Here is an 18,021-nt window from a genome sequence, read left to right as displayed (position 1 = left end):
GGATTTTTTCCTCGATGCAATGGATGACATTTCATTCTTTGTGTACTATGATAGCATTAGTGAAACAGCTGTTTAATTATTTTTTTTAACCCCTCCTCCCTCTTTTGGACTAGAAAAATTCAACGGCCTCATTTTTTCTGCTGCTGAAACCATTTTGTGGCTATTCAGGAAAGGGGGAAAAAATCAATGTGAATCATGAGTGACTCCATCCCCTCCTTGTGCGTGATGGGCTGAGGTGTGAGAGGCTTCACCTGTGAGCACAAAGTTATTGTGCTCAGGTTAATATGAGAGAGGCGAAAAATCTCCTCATAGAACCTGGTGGGGTGTGAACTGGTTAATTTTACTACAGCACTTGAAATGTTTTGGGGTATTTTATCTGAAGACCTGTTGTGAGAGGCTTGTGGGTTCGGTGAAAATCTTGGTGTTCCATGAGACCGCGTTGGTTGTTCTTTTTAATTTCTCCCCATCCCTCTGTTGCCATGAGACCTGGAAACTTAAAAGCCTAAATATGTTGAGTGAGTTTAACCCTGGTGTGACGGGAATTTTGAAAGCAGATTAAAACCACCTCGAAATTTATCCTTAGAAGGAAAATAAATCACATTTTTTGCCGGTGGGCTGACGGCAGGGCCCCAAACACGCCTGGCTGGGGGCGGCCCCGTGGGGAACCGTGGCTGGGCTCGTCTCAATCCTGGTCCCTGGTGGGGTCTGTGAGGTGGGAAGGGATTGGGGAAGGGGTGACTGTCACAGTTGTACCCCTTTAGCTCGAGCTGTGAAGGGTGTGTGGCCACGCGCTCGCTCCGCCTGCCAAACGTGCTTAGTCAGGAATGGGAAATACTTCCCTAAAACTTGCAAAAATGCACTAAGGCTCTTAGCTCTTGGGCTAAGCTGCAGCTACTTAGCCCATTTCTCACTGATTTTATTTATAAACTTCAGTCCATGCTGGGGGATTTATTTTTTTTCTTCCTTTTTTTTTCTCCTTCTTTCCCTGGGATGGGGCACATTAGTGGGTTGGAAGTGGGGCTGGAAGGAGAGGATGGGTCTGGGCATCCCTGCTCTGGTCCCACCAGTGCCACTCGGGCTCCCCATTGCTGAATTTCCACTGAATTGGATTGTCTCTGATTTCTGTAGCGTTATAAATGATTTATGGGGCTAATGGACAGGAGAACAGGCTCTTTCTCTGACCTGAGCCCTTCCTCTCTTAAACAAGCCATGTCAGTTCTGTACTGGGTGTCTAAATCGATGTGTAGCCTGTGATTAGCCACAACTGAAAGCAGAGTTTACACAGAGGAAAAATATACAAAGTGAATATTAATACATTATTAAAATATAAAACAATTCTGTAGGGATGCTCCAAAGCAGCCTGGAGCAGGGGCTGGCAGCACAAGGGTCAGGGTTGCCTGGTTTTGTTATTTTTAGGCAGGGATGTGCAGTGCTGGAGCTTTCCCGCTTGGTTCCTACTGCAGCAGCAAGGGGGAACCCTGCAGAGCACAGAGTACATACCAAGCCTCTTCCCCCACCGGTGGTGTCCCTGGGCTTGGGGGGGAAGTGCTTGGGGCAATCAGGATAAATCCCCCTGAGCGGGGGCCACAGGGTGCTCTGGGTTTGGGTTCAGCTTTCGGCCTTGGTGCTGCAGCCACTGCCCTGGGCAGAGAGGGAAGCCTGGAGAACACAGCTTCCCTGAAGGCAAAGAATAAATAAAGGTGGGTTTTTGCCTTAGATTTATGGGGTTTGGTCCTGCCTTGTCATACCTGAATACTCGGGGCTGGCTTTGCCACCGTGGCCACAGTAGGATGCTGGCTGGCCCCACACTTGCCGGGGGCAGGGAATGGTGCAATGAGAGCTTTCCCCCATTTCAAATCCCCCCAGAGCAGATCCCGGCTCCTCTCGCTCCCCACAGGGCAGAAGCTCCACTGGGGCATCTCAGATTTGGAAACCAGCCCTGCTGCAAGGATGCTGAGAGTTTTCCAACTTTTTTCTCTCTTCCTTATTCCCTTTTCCTGCCAGAAAAGTGGCTGTAATCTCCCTGTCCAGGTGTAATCCAGACAGGGAACATGGGGCTGACATTTAAAGTGTTCCCATCCACTTTTCTTTCTCTTCCTGTCAGGGAGGACGTGAGTTCATCCCATGTGAAGCTCATTTTCTGACCAACGAGTCGCAGGTCTCTGTCCCCCGTGAAAGTTCACAGGGAATATCCTGGTAAGTGGATTTTAAAAAAAAATTTAATTTTTTATAGGCTTTCCCTAAGCTCTTACACCAGGCTCTGGCACTGTCACTCTGCTGAGATGGGCCGAGTGTCACTATGGCAAGTGTTTGGGGACTGGTGCTAGCCCACAGCGACCACATTGTTGGGAAAAAGAGGGGCCAAAAGCTCCATGGTCACCAGCTCTGTGGTCACCAACACCTTCCTTGCTGACCACTTGGCCCAAAGTCTCAGCCATCCAGGGATTTTGTTCTGTACTTAACATCTGTTCTTGTGGGTTTGTTGGTTTGTTATTCCCAAACCCCGGGAGAGATGTGTGTCCCACATGCAGGAACAAAGGGCTCCTTTAAGGTCTTTGGGGAGTTTTTTCTGCCTTTTAAATGGAAAGGGGGTAATAAAGGTGTTTCTCTTGTGTTTCCTTGTAGCTCAGATCAGCTTGTTACCACATGAACCCAGGAGTGGGGGCTATATGGAAAACCCCACCCTCCAAAAACCATGAGCCCCTGCCTACGGGGATCTGACAGCAGGACCTGCCTTGTGGGACCCTCAGCAGAAGCCCCTCACCACGGCTGATCCCACATGCACTCTCCTCCTCCTCCTCCTCCAAGCAGCAGCCCCCGGCCTGCAGCACGACTGAGATCATGATTTGCACCAGCCCGTCCAGGCTGAGCAGGGCTGCTGAGCAGCCTCGGCGTGGGGACACAGCACCAGCTCAGGGATGGATGGGTGGAGAGGACACCGGGACATCCCCATCCCACTGCTGCACAACACCCCAGGGACCACTTGCTGGTGAGACTGGGGTGGGACGTGGGCACCTCTCTGGCAGGTCGCACTGGGGCACGGGGAAACTGCATCCACTGAGGGATGGGGACCTCAGGTAGAGCCCACACCGGTGGGCAGCTGGCCTGAGGAGGAGGTGATGGGCAGGGGGAGAGGTGCTGGGAAGGGACAGTGTGTTTATTATTGAGGCGCAGCTGAAGCGGGTCCTTTGCCAGTGGTCAAGTCTGAATCACAAACTCCTCATTGTTTCCGAGTGGGTTCAGCACATTTCCCTTCTCCCCCTCCCTTCCCCTTTCCTCTCCTCTCGCCCTCGCACAAAGCTGTCATTGTGCCGGGGACTTGGTGATGGCAGCGTTGTTATTTGGTGTAAAAAAAAAAAAGGGAAAAAAAAAGAAAAGAAAGAAGTGGGGAGGGGGGGACCCAACAAGGTGAAGAGGTTTAAATCAGCTTAGCCCAAATGCCAATTAAAAACCAAAGAGGATTAGGCTTGTGATCAGCAGAATAGACAGTCATTGTACCCCGAGGAGGAGGTTTTCCCCCTCCCCAGGCCTGATGCAGTCCCGCAGGTCTCCCTGCCATCGTCACCGCTCTGCCCTGAGCTGGGATGGAGCAGGGCAGGGGCTGCCTCTGACCCCAGGGCTGGGCTGCCAGAGCCCTTGCCTGGGGCAGAAAGAGCCCCACAGGCTCCTGGTGCAAAGACCTTTTCTTGCATTTTTTTAAGTGTATGCGAGGACTCATCTTGCCTTGGATTCGGCCAAGCAAGGAGAGTTCTCGGTCTCTCTGCCAAAGGAACGGTGTTCCCTGGAACAGCTCTTGGGCTCAGAGTGTCCCTTGGCCGGGAGCTGGTGGAGGGTCCCTGGGGTGAGGTCCTGTCTGGGGGTCTGGGCAGACACTGTCCCCACCCTCTAGACACCTGTGTGCTGGCCGAGGGCTCTCTCCAACCATGGGACTGGGCAGTGGGAACCATCGGGCAGAAGACATCAGCACACTGCCTTTGGTCCCAGGGCTGCGGTGGCGAAGGGCCAGAAGCATTGTATGGATTCTCTTCCAGACAGTGGAGATACAGAGAAGACTTGGCACTTCTCTGCTCCGTGGCCTGGAGATGACATCACAAGTGCTCTCTGCCTGGTTTAATCCTCTCTGCCACCCAGCAGCTTCCCGATTTCATGGTTTGGAGTCTAATGTGGCCAGAACTTGTGGTCCTTGTAGCATCCTCACCTGCAGAGAAGAACCTGGGCTGGGTGAGGTGTGTGTGGGTGCTTGCTTGGATGTCTCCCAGACTTATGCAGCTCACCCATCTCTAAGCATCTCTCTCAGTACACCACTAAACTGGTAAAACCCCAGAAATCAACGTGGCTGCTGTTAATGGGGATTGGAGTCTGCTGCCATTTCAGTCCTGGCTCACCTGACAGAGTAGTGAAGGCAAATCCCCTGCAGCCAAAATGGGTGTGAAAAGGGTGTTACCAGAGCCAGAGCATCCTGATGCCCCACTAGCAAACTTTAAACTTAGGTAGAAAGTGTAATTGTGGGCTCTCTTTGAGGCTATTTGGGAAAGGAAAGGTGCCAAACATAGGTGGGAGCTGGGCCAAACAGGGAGAGGTTTAAGGAATACCAGCAACAAATTCAGATGGAGCTTGAGCACCTCCATGTCTAAGTGCAGATGGGTTCAGCCTCAGCCCCCCCTCTCTTTTAGTCTGATCCTGCCTGGCAGTTGGGGGTGCAAAGAGACCCCCTGCACATCTCTCCTGCCTTTTCTTGGGGTGAATCCTCTCTGCTAAGGGGGACCATTGCCCAGCTGAGGAGACCCTGGAGCTTGGTGGATCCCACTGTCCTGCTTTGCACAGGAGCCCAGGGATGGCTGCGGTGGAGTCTGGTCCAGCCCCAGCCATCCTCTAGAAGACACAGAGCTGTGGTCTCGAGATGCAAAATGCTCCTGGCTTTGAGCCAGGGAGAGCAAAGAGGAGCAAAAGGGCCTTTTCCCTGGAGAGCAGAAGGAGAGAGCATCCCACCTCTGGACCAGGAGCCGCTTCTCTCTGATCCAGCACATGGTCAGCACTGGCTGAAGGAGCACAGCCATGGTGGGACAGAGGACTCCAGTGCTGAGGCAGTGGATGCTCAGGGAGCGTTTGGGAGCAGAAAGCGGGAATGCTGCGGAGCAAAGGAAATTGTGCTTTGAGGGGAGAGGGAAAGGGTGAGGGAGGTGTTGAGAGCTGGGAGGTGCAATGCCTTCACCTCCCTCCTCCAGAAACCCCTCGTGCCACCAGTGCCCCCGTGCCCGAGGATGCCCACGGCACCCAGCGAGCGCACGGGCTGTGGGAGCGGGGAGGGGGCAGGATCCGTCGCCTTTTGTTGCTGCCGTGTAATTTATGATATGAGAGAGGGCCATTGTCTGGACCCATCCTGTATTTTTCCGAGGGCTTTGCCTCTCTTCCCAGCCCCCCGCTGTGCTCCTGCTACTGTACGGTTGCTAAGGGCCGTGCTCCCCGCGCCGCGGCTATGCGGGCAGAGCCGGGGAGGGCTGCCCGCCGCGCCCGGACCCATCTGGAGCCCCGAGCCCGCTGCTGGCAGCCCGGGCCCTCGGCGGCCCCGCTGACGTGCCGAGGGCCTGGGAATGGGGCTTTCGGCCCATCCAAGTTCACGGCCACCGGAGGCATTCAGCTGCCGGAGGGGAGGAGGGGGTGCAGCGGGATCTGGGGCGTTTGGCTCCATTCTCCCTTCCCTTTCAGCGCCGGCAGTGTCCTCGGTGCATACAGATCCCCCGTCCCTTTCTCCTCCTGACAAGTGCGCACATAAATAAATTACCCCACCGGGCGAGTGTGGAACAATCTGTCCCCTAAATTCTATTCATCGCCAGACAGGACTCATTATTCCCCCGATTAAAGCCGCTGGAGTAGCTTGCAAGGGTTACAGTTACTCTGTCAAACTGTAAATAAGACACTAAAAATAAAGGGCGCTGGCGAGAGAAGGGGGAAAGGGAAGCCAGACTAATGCCTGCTGCTAGGGAAACCGAATGAATCCCTAATGACGCTGTGTACAAACTGCAAATAATGAAGGAAAAGTGACAAACAGACCTCGGCCAGGCTGTGGCGAGGTCCTCGCTCGACGGTGGTGGTGGTGACTGGCTCGCCCCTTCCTCTGGGGAGAGCCAACAGGGAGGGGGACCCCCTTCCACACCCCTCTGAGCAGAGAGTTTAAGCCCTTGTCCTTCACTTTCAGGAAGGTTTAGGTTTTGTGGACGTGTTTGTTTTCCAGGCATAAACCCACCTTAGCTCGAGCTCACATTCTGAGGCTGCGCAGGGAAAAGGTCCATTGCCTGTGGCCTCAGGGCACAGCAGCAGCTCCCAAGCTTTTACTTTGTGCTCCGCTGTCAGGAGCAGAGCACAGAGCTCTGACCTAGGACAGGGCTAGAACCAGGGAGTTGAGTCCATCCATCTGCCTGGAGTTCTGGGGGATGCAGCCAAGGCTCTTTCCCACCTGCAGCCGGTCCTCGCTCTGGTGGCTGAGATGGAGACCCAGGGCTCAGTCCTGGCTCTGGTCCACTGCTGCCTGGGGCACGATAGATGTCAGGGAAGGATGTGTCCAGCCCTAGAAATCCTCTTTGGATAAAAAAAATTCCTTCCTTGCTGGTCTCTTGCCAGCCAGCAAAGATAGGGACATTCACCTCACAGAGGATTCTTCTTCTCCTCCTTTGATACTTTAGAGCTGCAGAAGTGAGGCAAAAAATTCAGCTATAGGCTCATCGTGGGTATTTCTCAGGTCCAGAGGGACTGCAATGTGAGAGTTTTGTTTCATGTCCTCCCTGAAATATTCCCACCACCTGCAATGGGCAAAATACTGGAATTCTTTGCGTTGCTCAGGGAAATATATTGATTCATGTCTCCCAAGCATCAAAAAGCAGTGAAGAGAGCTCTGAGCTGTGCTTCTCCAGGTGGATTCTTCCTCTCCAAAGGAGAAACCCAAGGAAAAGTCCCAGTGGGGCCATGAAGTCCTGGGCACCTGGAGCAAACATATCACTGAGCTGGGAACTGAGCTCGCACCCCACATATCTGCGTGGATGCCTCACTGCACATCCATCCCTGCAGAGCCCAGCAGTGCTGCAAAACAGGACCAAGGAAGGGCACAGCCAAGAGCAAGAGGAGCAGCAAGGTGCCAATCCCTGCTCTGCAGATGCTGCTCTGCAGGACACCTGCCTGTTCTCCCACTGGCAGTGGAGGGTTTTTGGAGATGTGCTCTGCTTGGGGCTTTCACAAAGCTCAGACATCTTAAAAGGGATTTTTCAGGGCAGCCGAGCTAGTCTGGAGCCCAGTTGCATTTCCCAGTCAGGTCAAACCTGGGTTTAGCAGATTTCTTCCCTTTCCATCTTAGGGAAAAAAACATTTTTCACTCCCAGTTCCTGGCTGTGAAGCCTCATGACTCCATAGCAGCATTCCTGGGACATTCCTGTTGCCGGTGGTATGTGCAGAATTTCAGACAGTGGCACATGGCTCCACATCTCCTTTTGCTCCCCCAGCTGGACTCCATTATTTGGGAGAAACTCCAGGATGGAGCAGATTTATTATTGCCACTAGTAATAGTGTTGCCTGTGCAGCTCCTGCAGCCCCAGGTGGGTGTGTGTAGGTGGCGATGAAGGAAGAGCTGAGATCTTGTCCTTCCTCTGCAAAATTTACCAGCTTTGCTGGAAAAGGAGCAATTCTAAAAAAGTCTCATAGCCAGGCAGGCCTGAGCAAGACAAACCCACGCCTGGGCTGATCTGGTGCTACCCAGCCATGGAAATGGGCAGCTCTTCACCAAAACTGCTCCCTGGAGGTGCCTTTAGATGAGTGATGGGCTTAAAGAGCCTCACTGCATCCTGGGAGAAGGTTTTGATCCCATAGGCTTTGCTCCCTTGCCAGGAACAGCTTCGCTTGAGGACTCAGGTCCTGGGAGCAGCATCAGGATGCACTCAGGAATACTCAACTCCCCTTGAGATCTCACCAAGATTGGCAAAAAATAACTTACTTGCCTTTCCCTGCTTGAATCTCCTGGGTCACATTTTCCAAGGTTTTTCTCAACCTCTAAAAATATGATTATTACTATTTTTTACTGGAAGCTATGATTCCCCTCCCTGGTAATCACCCAGTGTCAGAAACTCAAGCATTACTGTGGTGGTTGATGAGGCTGGGGGTTGTCAGTCCTTGGACAAAGCACATGCTGACCAGGTTTGCCCTACAGCCACCTGGAGACATGAGGAATGAGAGTCCTCAATTTTAAATATCTTTATCCCAGTTCTGAGAAGATCCTGTGCCTCCTTTGGTTTCCTCAAGGCACCTGAACGTGTTTTTCCCCCTATCTATGGATGTCATCTAAATATGCCCACAAACCAGAAGCTGGCAGGTTGCCCTTGGCCCTTCAAGGGTTGCTCAGCAGGGTCTGAATGGTTTGTGGAGGCCGTGTTTCAGTCACACCATTGCCAGTCCCCTTCCTTTTCAAGGATTAGGATGAGGCAAACCTTCAGTTTGGTTTAATCCTCAGGATCTGGTTCTGAAGGAGTTTGCTGGCACATGCACAGTGCACACACGTTTGCAGGAACAGCCAGGTAACTCACAGGGCTAAATCACTCCGGGGTTTTTTTTTCATTATAACCTCCATTTAAAGCATGTTTAAATGCTCCCCTGCAGGCTCGTGTGAGGGCTGTTAAGGGCTTCATTTGAATAAATAAGGGCATAGGTAGAGGAGGAACATCACCACAGCCCCTGGAAACCCAGCGCCAGCGAGGGCAGCAGAGGGCTGGCGAGTGGGGAAGGGCCTCGATGTTATATATTCCATAAAGTAGAGTAATTAAGTATTACTAGTTTTGATGACTTCAAACAGAGTGACTCCAGGAAATAAGCCCCTTCTTTATAATTAGTGGGATTTCCTCTGCATCAAACGGAGAGATTGATTCTTTAATCTGCTCACATGCTTTTGATTTGGTCTTTCAGCTGCTTGTACCAACTGCTTCTACTCCCTGCTCTTGCCGATAAAACCTTGCAAAGGAGATTTTAGGAAGGCATGACCTGAGTTGAGGTCCAGGATTTTCTTTGTGTGTGGCTGTTTTGTGTATTCCTAATTTGCCAGAGGTGATGATCGTGATGGCAGCAATAATCAAAAATAACATAAACATGGGTTTTTAACATCCGCGTACGTTTAGGTCAAATAATTGGGCTTTGGGGTTTTGGTTATTGTTTTCTCTTCCCAACACACCTCTTAGCTCTGGCTCATGCTCTTTAACACCTGAAAAGTTAATTTTGGCTACCTGTCTGCAGTAACCCTGAGCTGTCCTGGGTGGGACTTACTGTAAAACGTTGCTCCTGTAAGAGAGCACAGCCCTGGCGCCAGGGTTTGGGTGGGCTGTTGGCATTCCAAGGGCTCCACTGAAGTAAGGACTTGGTATGTGCAGTCTTTTTAGAGTATTTCAGGTGTTGGTCCTGATTTAGGACTAAACCCAGGAATTTTGGAAGCTTTGTCTGAAATAAAATAGCTTGTGGCTGCCCCATCCCTGGAGGTCTTCAAGGCCAGGTTAGAAGGGGCTTGCAGCAACCTGGTCTAGTGGAAGGTGTCCCTGCCCCTGGCAGGGGGGTTGGAACAAGATGAGCTTTAAGGCCCCTTCCAATCCAAACCATCTCACGGTTCTATGATTCTATGAAAATCCCCACAAATGTTGCTGCTTTCTAAACAAAGAATTCAGGAGGGAGCAGGAACTTGCCCTGTGCAGGTGAAAGAAGCCGATGGTGAGCAACCAGCTCCTTCCTGGGCATCTCCACGGGCTCAGTGACACTGTACCAGTTGTATGGGAAATGTGTCCTGGGGTCTGTGTTAGTTCCAGGCATGGACTGAACCTATTCTGTGCTACCCCCACCTCCAAACCAGCTCAGACCTTGAATCACCACAGCAAACAGTTCCCAGATGGATTTCTTTCTGGCATGTGAGGTTCTTCTGGGATGGCTGAGGAGGTAAAAAAGGGTGAAAATTTGGGACTATGCTGTTTTCCTTCCACCTTTTGACCCTGTTGGAAATGTGCAGGGTGGTGGTGCTGGAGCGTGGCTGTGGGTACAAATGGGAGGACGGTGGCCCTGCAGGAGGGTGTTTTGGCAGCTGTAGGGCAGGGACTGATATCCCCCCACTGTGGGGGGGCTGGTGTGGCTCTCAGCGCACGTCACCCCCGAAACAAGGGGGGAGGGCTGTCCCCACCGTGGTCAGGTGGCCACCAGCCTGCAGGGAGGAGCTGAGGGAAAGGGATGGATCATCCTGGGTTCACCTGGAGCGGGAGCAGTGGTTGGTGCCCCTCACAAGCCTCCCCACGTCGGGAGCGGTGTCGAACACGGATCGTGTAATTAGGGGCCTGGTGAATACGTAACTGTACAATTATGCAAATAGTGATCAAAATCACTGTTTTCAGCAGAAATGCCTGAAGATCAAGACAGAAGCTTCATGCAACCTTAATTTAATCTGGTCCTGCAGGAGTGGGGAGGTCTGATGGATGACCCAACCTTGTGCCTGCCTGTGTTTAGCAAGGCTGGGGTGGGAGGCAGGGGAGAGGAGTGCCCCAGCATGCTAAGCGAGGGGAAATGGCACTGGAATCTTGTCAGCAAACCAGGAAAAAATGGCACAAAGTGCTGATGTTTACGGTGATTTTATTTTTCTTTTAATTTCAGGTGAAGAACACAAGGCTGGAAGGAAAAAAAAAAAAGGGAAGAAAAAAGAGAAAAAGAGTCTCCAACCCCAGGAAATCTGTGTTAATTGCTTATGAATGTCTCTGTCTAAAAAATTATCGAATTGATGTTGTAGTGCTTTTTTTTGACAGGCTGTCTGTTACATTTTTTTTAAAATATTCATGCACTGAAATCTAATTACTAGGCAAATTTAATGATAATGAAATGAAGGCACTTTAGCAGAAAGCACAGGGCCTTGTTAATGTTTTCTCAGCCTCTGTCTTGTTCATATTTTTAAAATTATGTTTTTTTACAACTGTCTTTCTTGCCTATGAAAAAAAAAAGATTGCTGAAAATAAAACTCGGATTGTCGATAATGTTTGTGGTGGCTCAGTTTGTAATGATGGGGAATTCGCAAGGTGATTAAAGGTGTTTTGCAAAAATCAAATGAGCCTAACCTAATCAGACCAGGCAGATGAAATATTATTATTAGAGAGGTAACATTAAGAGCACGCCTGGAGGTTTCAACAAAGATGAAGTCTCCAGTGTGTGTGCAGGGGCAGCAACACCCTCGCCATCCTCTGGGCCTCTCCAGCCCCTCTCCAGGGCATAGGACTTGTCTGTGCCCTCCCTAAGAGAGGTCTGGGTGGTTGGAACTTGCATGTGATGGTTGGAGCACGTGGGTGATGGTTGGAGCACGTGGGTGATGGTTGGAGTGTGCACGTGGTGGTTGGGGGACACATGTGGTGGATGAAGGACACGTGTGATGGTTGGAGCACACACATGATGGTCAGAATAATGCCTGTGGTGGTTGGAACCCCCATGTGGTGGTCTGAGCACACACGTGATGATAGGAGCACACCTGTGATGGCTGAAGCATGCATGTGATGGCTGTAGGACATGTGATGGATGGAGCACATGTGTGATGGTCAGACCATGCACCAAGCTACTACCCCCCTCATCTGACCTGCTCCAGGTCCCTCCTGCACCCTCCTGGGTGGGCATCAAGCAGTGTGTCAGCAGCTGGGTGGTAGAAAAAAAGCCTGAGGAGATGCCACCTGGAACCCATGAGCCATCAGGGCAGGGGCCAATCTGATTGCCAGGAGGTTATGGAAAGGCTCTGCTTTCCTTCTACCTTCAGCTCAGCCTCTGCCCATGCTGCAGGCTGGGATGGGCATGGCCAGTCCTGCACCACAGCTCTCAGCTCTGCCCCTGCTCTTTGTGGGAGCTGAAGGCTCTGGCTGGTGCTGAGGGTGATGGCAAAGGGTTAGGGTGCTGGTGACCCTGATCATCTCTGTAGGATCTGCTCTTCTGAAAGACCATGGCAAAGCTGCTTTTGCAGTGCTTGGAGTGCCCTAGTGAAGGTGGTGTAGGTGGGAAGGGATGTGTAGCTGGGCTTGTTGCTGCAGAATGGGACCCCCCCCTTGTGGGGTGGCTGGAAGTCAAGGTGGCATGGAGGGTCTCATGCTCCTCAGGTGTCCCCAGTAATGGCTCAAAGTGAGGAGCCTCGAGGGTCCTTGTTTCTGTAGGAATGAAGTGCCGTGGGAATTCAGGAGTTTGCAGACGTGGCTGTGAACATGGCTAGGCAGAACTGGCTTTTTCTCCCAAAAATGCTGCCCTTTGCATCCTGGGGGATGCACTGGTGGAAGCTCATTGGGTTTGCACAGCTGTGGCAGGTCCTGAGGGAGGACCATTACAGGCCAGGGCACATTTTGGACCTCTTTTGACTTGCAGACTCCGTGCTCCCTCAATGAGGCCAAGGGTCCCTGCTAGGCCCTTCTTGTGCTGCAGACCAGCTTTCTGGTTGGGGAAAACCTCTTGGAAGTAGCTCCTGGATCATGTTAACCCCCTAAAACCTTCCTGCAGCCATTCCCTGGTGGTGATCAGCCATGAAAGGCTTCCTGACACCACCTCTGAACTGCTAAAGTTGATTGCAGAGGGATCCCTGCTCCCCAGAGGTGACAGGATGACCACTGACCTGCTTTGTGTCTCTGGGTTCCACAGCTTCTGCTGCAAAGTCTTGGTCACTTGTAGGCCTGAGTGAGGACAGGGAGAGTTTCCTGCCTGCTCCTGAATCTGCAGCCACACAGATTTGGGGTCTGCATTTCCAGGCTTGCAGCAAGGAATGCTCCCTCTGCACTGCAAAACATCAGGCTCCCTTCTCTCCCCCCCGTCAGAGGACCCATCTCCACCATCAGAGCAGTGCTTCCATCTGCCCTGATGAGATGCCATGGCAGGAGTTCAGTGAAACAGGAAGGGGTTGCAGACTCTGCTGTGGGGACCTCCAGCTCCAGGACCCCGCAAGTGCATTTGCTAAAGACTTTTGCATCCCTTCTCTGTGCTTCTCCAGCTGCGCCTCTTGTCTCCTAAAGTGCTTCATGTGGTTTTTCCCTGATTTCAGCTCATCTCCTGGTGGAGCAGAGCAGTCCCTGGATTCCCTACATAAAATCACAGACTGTTTTGGGGCTGGAAGGGACCTTAAAGCTCATCTCATTCCAACCCCCTGCCAGGGGCAGGGACACCTTCCACTAGCCCAGGTTGCTCCAAGCCCCATCCAACCTGGCCTTGGACACTTCCAGGGATGGGGAAGCCACAGCTGCTCTAGGCAACCTGTGCCAGGGCCTCACCACCCTCATTGTAAAAACCTTCTTCCTTATATAAAATATAAGCTTCTGATGTGTAAGAAGCAGTTAGATGTTCATCTCAGTCCTGAAAAAAACCCTTTCTGAGTGGCCTTGGGAGCGCTCACAGTCTTGCACACTCACACACGTCCCTGTTTGTGTTACAAAGCTCCTGAGCTGCATTTATCCTCCACAGTGACAGTTTTCCATTAGAGAGCTGCAGCCCAGCACAGTGATTATAATTGTCACTAATTTCTTTCTTTGGCAATCAGTTTGTATCTTGACACACTGGCATAAAATGAAAGATTCCCCCCCCATTCAGGGCAAGGTTCACTCTCAAAATTCTCGTACCCCCTGATTTCTTTAGGGGAAGCTGCTGTTGCTCTGTGGTGCCTCTGCAGAGATGCCAAGTTTGGGCTTTAGGTGAGGGAAGGACAATATTAACAACACCATGAGCCAGGGACTGGGAATGCCTCGTGCAAACCCCTTCTGAAGGGGCAGTCACCCTCCTGAGCAGGCAAATCCCAACCCCACTCTAGAGAAGGCTGGATGCAGAAATGGAAGGCTCTTCCCTGGGTTTGATTTGGGCTGGAGCATCTCAGGACAGGGCAGGGCTCTGCACTGATGCACTTCCCCTAGTGTCCTCAGTGAGGGGAACCACCTGCTTTGCTGGTCAGGCTTTTCCCACTAAACCCATTAAATCAGTGCAAATGGGATGGAATTACAGCAAGGCAGTGTGGGATGAGTAAGGAGAGTCTGTGGGGCTCATGAGGGTTCAGAGAGGGGGGAAAGATGTGCTTCTGGATTGCTCCTGCCTTTCTACCGGGGTCATGAGAGGAGAATTTGGCCCTCTTATTTATTTATTTTTTTTTTAGCTTAAGCCTCTGAAGAGAGTGCCGCAGAGATTCCCAGGGGGTATCGACTGGCAGAAGTCCCATGACACCCTCAAAAATATCCCCCCAAACAGAAATAACTCAGTAAAACAAAGCAGTGGATTGTTCAGCCAACTAAAATTACCAGCATGTCAAATAAAATATGTACAGCATTAAAATAAAATTTGCATTGCAATAATGCTTTATTAAGCACATTAGGAGATTAAAAGAATCAACCCATTTGTTCCCATTCATGTTGCGTCAGGATTTGCATTTCTTTTTTCCCCACCTCCAGCTCGCCCCTCTCCCCTTGCTTGTTTGGCGAGTGATTTTCTCAACGAACCTTGCAAAGCTCTGCCTCGAAAGAAGGTGTGTGTGGATATGCCGAGGGGTTTTTAAATCAAAGCACTTGACTCGGTGGTGTTTGTCTGCATGAGTGTGCAGCAGAGGAGGGGTGGGATGGAGAAGAAAAGGTTTGTCTGCTTCCATTGCAGCTAAAATGGTTAATTAAGACAATAGAGGCTCTATAACAATCGGGGCCGGGGCTGTGAATGCTTGTCTAGACTCTATAGTTCAGCTGCAACTTCTCTGTCGGAATTTTAACTTGGCCCGGCTCATTTCCCCTCCCCTCTTTCCCCGCCTCTCAGCTCATGTCCATAAGTTCTCTTTTCTCTTTTGTTTGTTTTTTTTTGTCCTTAATCAATCTTTTGAGAGATCGGGGCCGGATTGACAGCTCTGCCTGTCTGAGGGCTTGTGTTTGCCACGGCTCTGCCTTCCCAGCTCCCGAACGGGAGGTGTTTGTTGTTACCGGAGCCGCTCCGCACCCGCGCGGGCCCGATCCTGGCACAGGGAGAGGGGCTGAGGCCAGCTCTTGGGGCTCAGTGGGGTGGGATGTGAGCAGAAATGAGAGAGATTTTATTTTTAATACTAGAAGCCTTAGAAGGGCTGGGAAGGAGGTGGGGGGACATCGGTGCTCAGCGTTTGGTGGTGCTGGCATAGAGAGTTCTCCAGAGGACCTGGATTGCTTTGTTCTGGCTTTTGCAATCTGGATGGATCTGAACTGGGGCTAATCCTGCTCTGGGGATCTCTGTGGTCCTGCTGTGGGGAGCTCTGTGGGGCTCTGTGGGTGAGGCTGGCCAGTGTGAAGCCAAGGGGTACCAGATGGTTCTGCTGGGCAAGGCAGCCCTGCCAGAGCAGCCACCTTGCTGCCCCTCACCTTGAGTGGGGATTGGGTTTGTGGGCATTGCAAGAAGCTGATCTGGCCCCAGTAACATCAGCTGGCCCCTGTTGGGCTCACAGCTCCTCCTCAAGCTGTTAAACCACCTCTGAAAGACCTCCAGGCTTTGAGGAGAAGCAATATGAGGAGGGAGATGTGAGGAGAGACCTCAAGTGACATCCAGATTTTCTACTTCCAACATTTTTAACCTACAACTTCTGGAATTGCTTCAAAAATATCCTGAAAGCACTGAAGAAAGGGCATTCCAGGGCTTCAGCTTGCAGCACAGGGATCTGGTAAAATACTTGGGCTCCATAAACCTTAGATCAATCTGAAATCTTGGTTCCCAGAGAGGGACAGGGGGTTGTTCCTGGAGCAGCTCCCCCAAAGCCCAGGGATGCTCCCCATAGCTGAGGTGTGGGCACTGCTGTCGGGGTCTCACAGCTTGGAGTGACCCCCAGTAATGGCACATCAGGGCTTCTCTCTTTTGTCACACATGGGGCCTCAAACCTCTCTTTCTCTTGCACAGGCTCCTGTGGGGCTGGAGAAGCCTGGCTGGTGTCTAGGTGGCTTTAAAGGCAGCCTGAAGTGGCTGCACCAGGATAATGGCATGCACAGCGGGAGGGAACCTCTCTGGAGGAGTACACGGGGATGCAGCCACACGCTTGAAATATGGGCGAGATTATTCCAACTGCATACATGCAAATGAGGCCTGTCTGCAGACAGGAGAGACAAAAGGTCATTAGCTTCCCATGTAGAGCCCTTCATGCAGGGCCTAATTTACTGTCTTCCTAGCCCTTTCCTACAAATCTTGAATTTTCAGACTTAAAATCGTGATATTTTGGCAGGTTTGATGGGTGTTGAGCAACTCAGGGTTTATTAGATGTTGTAGTAGTGAGTGGGAGGGATGTGCAGGAGTTCAGCTTTTCCTCGAAAGCAGATGTTTGAGACTTGTTACATACTGCAGGCTGGCTTATAAATTGAGGTGTACTTCAGGACCTCCTGAAAGACAAGATCCCCCCGGTTTTCCCCCGAAAGGACAAATTTTTGCTTGTCCAAAAGCTTGCTCTCTGCTTTTGTGGACCTTTTTGATCCCCCGGTTGATGCTTGATTCTTAAGTGAAGCTGGGAGTGGTGGTGGAGAGTGTGGCCACCTCTGCAGAGCTGGATGTCCACTGGACCTGAGTGAGCTGGAAGCATCCTTGGGGCACCCAGTTGTCCCCACAGCACCCATCCCTCCTTTGGGTGAGTGGGACCCAGCTGCCTGCTGTCACAGAAACACAGGACAGCCCCACACAGTTCTGTGTGCTCGGGAGATCCTTCCCCAGGCTGGGGAGAGGTGACTGCCCTCGCTGCTCTTTCCCTGTGCAATTTGGGAAGAGTCCAATGTTTTGGAAGGCCCTTTGCAAACCCCTCCAGGGGCTGAGGGGACCTTTGACTGGATCCAAGCCAGTCTGCTCCAACAGTGCTTGTACCATTGATGCTTTTGGTGCTGCTGCCTGAGTTTCGGGCACTGAAGTAATATGGGAAACTCAGTATTTCCCTGTACCTCCTGAAACATTTAATTTTGGCTGCTCTGCTCACCATCAAGGTCCTGTGGGCAGGCAGCAGTGGTGGGAAGGGGTTGGGGTCCCCCCAAACACTGAGGTGGGACTCAATGCACGCAGGGCAGGGTGGTGGGTATGGTTTGGCTGGCAGAGGGGTGAGGGTGCTCTGGGTGCTGGTGGGATCTCTGTGGCCATCCCTGGGTGTGGGACTGCGAGTGCCGGTCCCGCGATCCAGCGCAGCTCCCGCCAGCCCTGCCTCCCCCAGCCCGGGATTGAGAGTTTATTCACGCACTAATCAAAGTGACATGATGGTCGTGGCAGACTAAAGCCATTCACTCCCCGAGCTGGCGAGGTCGGGAGGTCGCCCAAGTTCGCAAGAATGGGGCTTTTGTGATGCAGATCGGCAGAGAGCGGCCAGACGAGCGTGGCAGGGTCCCCCCACAGTGACGTCGAGCGGGACCGATGTGCCGGCATGGGCCGGAGTGGGGGTCTGCCCCTCTCCCCGGGCAGTGGGGGGCACTGTGGGGGACACCGAGGGCTGCCCTCAGCTGGTTTGTGCTGTGGGATTTGGGGAGGTGGGTGCTCCTGCAGCACCGGGAGGACGTTAACAAACCATTTGGGGCAGGGGCATCCTGGCAGCAAGGCTGGGTCCTGGTGTGGGGCCACCTCAGAGCAGACACCCAGCTCCCCCTGCCCGTGTGGGCCTGAAGGGGATGGCTTTGGGTCACTCTTCCCAGGACTGCTGCACCTGTGTCAGCTGGATCCAGGTGATTCCTGTGGTCCTGGTCCTGCTGCTGGGACCTGAGGGGCTGTGTGGGGTCAGGTATCTGTGGGGATCAGCTGAGCTGTTGGAGGCAAGCAAACCCCATGCTGTGCTCCTGAGGACCCAACCCAGGACCTGGGGAAGGGGAAATGCTGCTGTGCAGGAGGGATGAGGACAGAGGGCTCGTTCCTGAGCTGAGAAACTGCTTTCCTGCACCAGCCTTTGAGCAACGTGTCCTCTCCATCCACGTCCCCTCCAACCGCACCCTCCCCTCCCTCTGCCTCATGCGCCACCTGAGCAGGGCCATTTGGTAGCTTTACAGATGTGATGACAATTTTGCACCTCTAAAGCAA

The 18,021-nt window shown here is 52.3% G+C and overlaps 1 long non-coding RNA gene across 1 annotated transcript in view; it reads left to right on the top strand.

Annotated features, from left to right (window-relative positions):
- Window positions 1-11,027, top strand: part of LOC108644282 — a 23,610-nt gene extending 12,583 nt beyond the window's left edge. Inside the window, exons 2-4 of the long non-coding RNA XR_001923177.1 lie at window positions 2,105-2,196; window positions 2,626-2,989; window positions 10,654-11,027. This is a non-coding gene — a long non-coding RNA (uncharacterized LOC108644282). The remainder of the gene's footprint in view (window positions 1-2,104; window positions 2,197-2,625; window positions 2,990-10,653) is intronic.
- The last annotated feature ends 6,994 nt before the right edge of the window (window positions 11,028-18,021 follow it).

The sequence above is a fragment of the Manacus vitellinus genome, unplaced genomic scaffold (genome assembly GCF_001715985.3).
Source record: "Manacus vitellinus isolate BGI_N305 unplaced genomic scaffold, ASM171598v3 scaffold_106_pilon, whole genome shotgun sequence".
Lineage (NCBI taxonomy): Eukaryota > Metazoa > Chordata > Aves > Passeriformes > Pipridae > Manacus > Manacus vitellinus.
The sequence above is the reverse complement of the archived record's forward strand: the minus strand, read 5'-3'. Positions and strand labels throughout refer to the sequence as shown.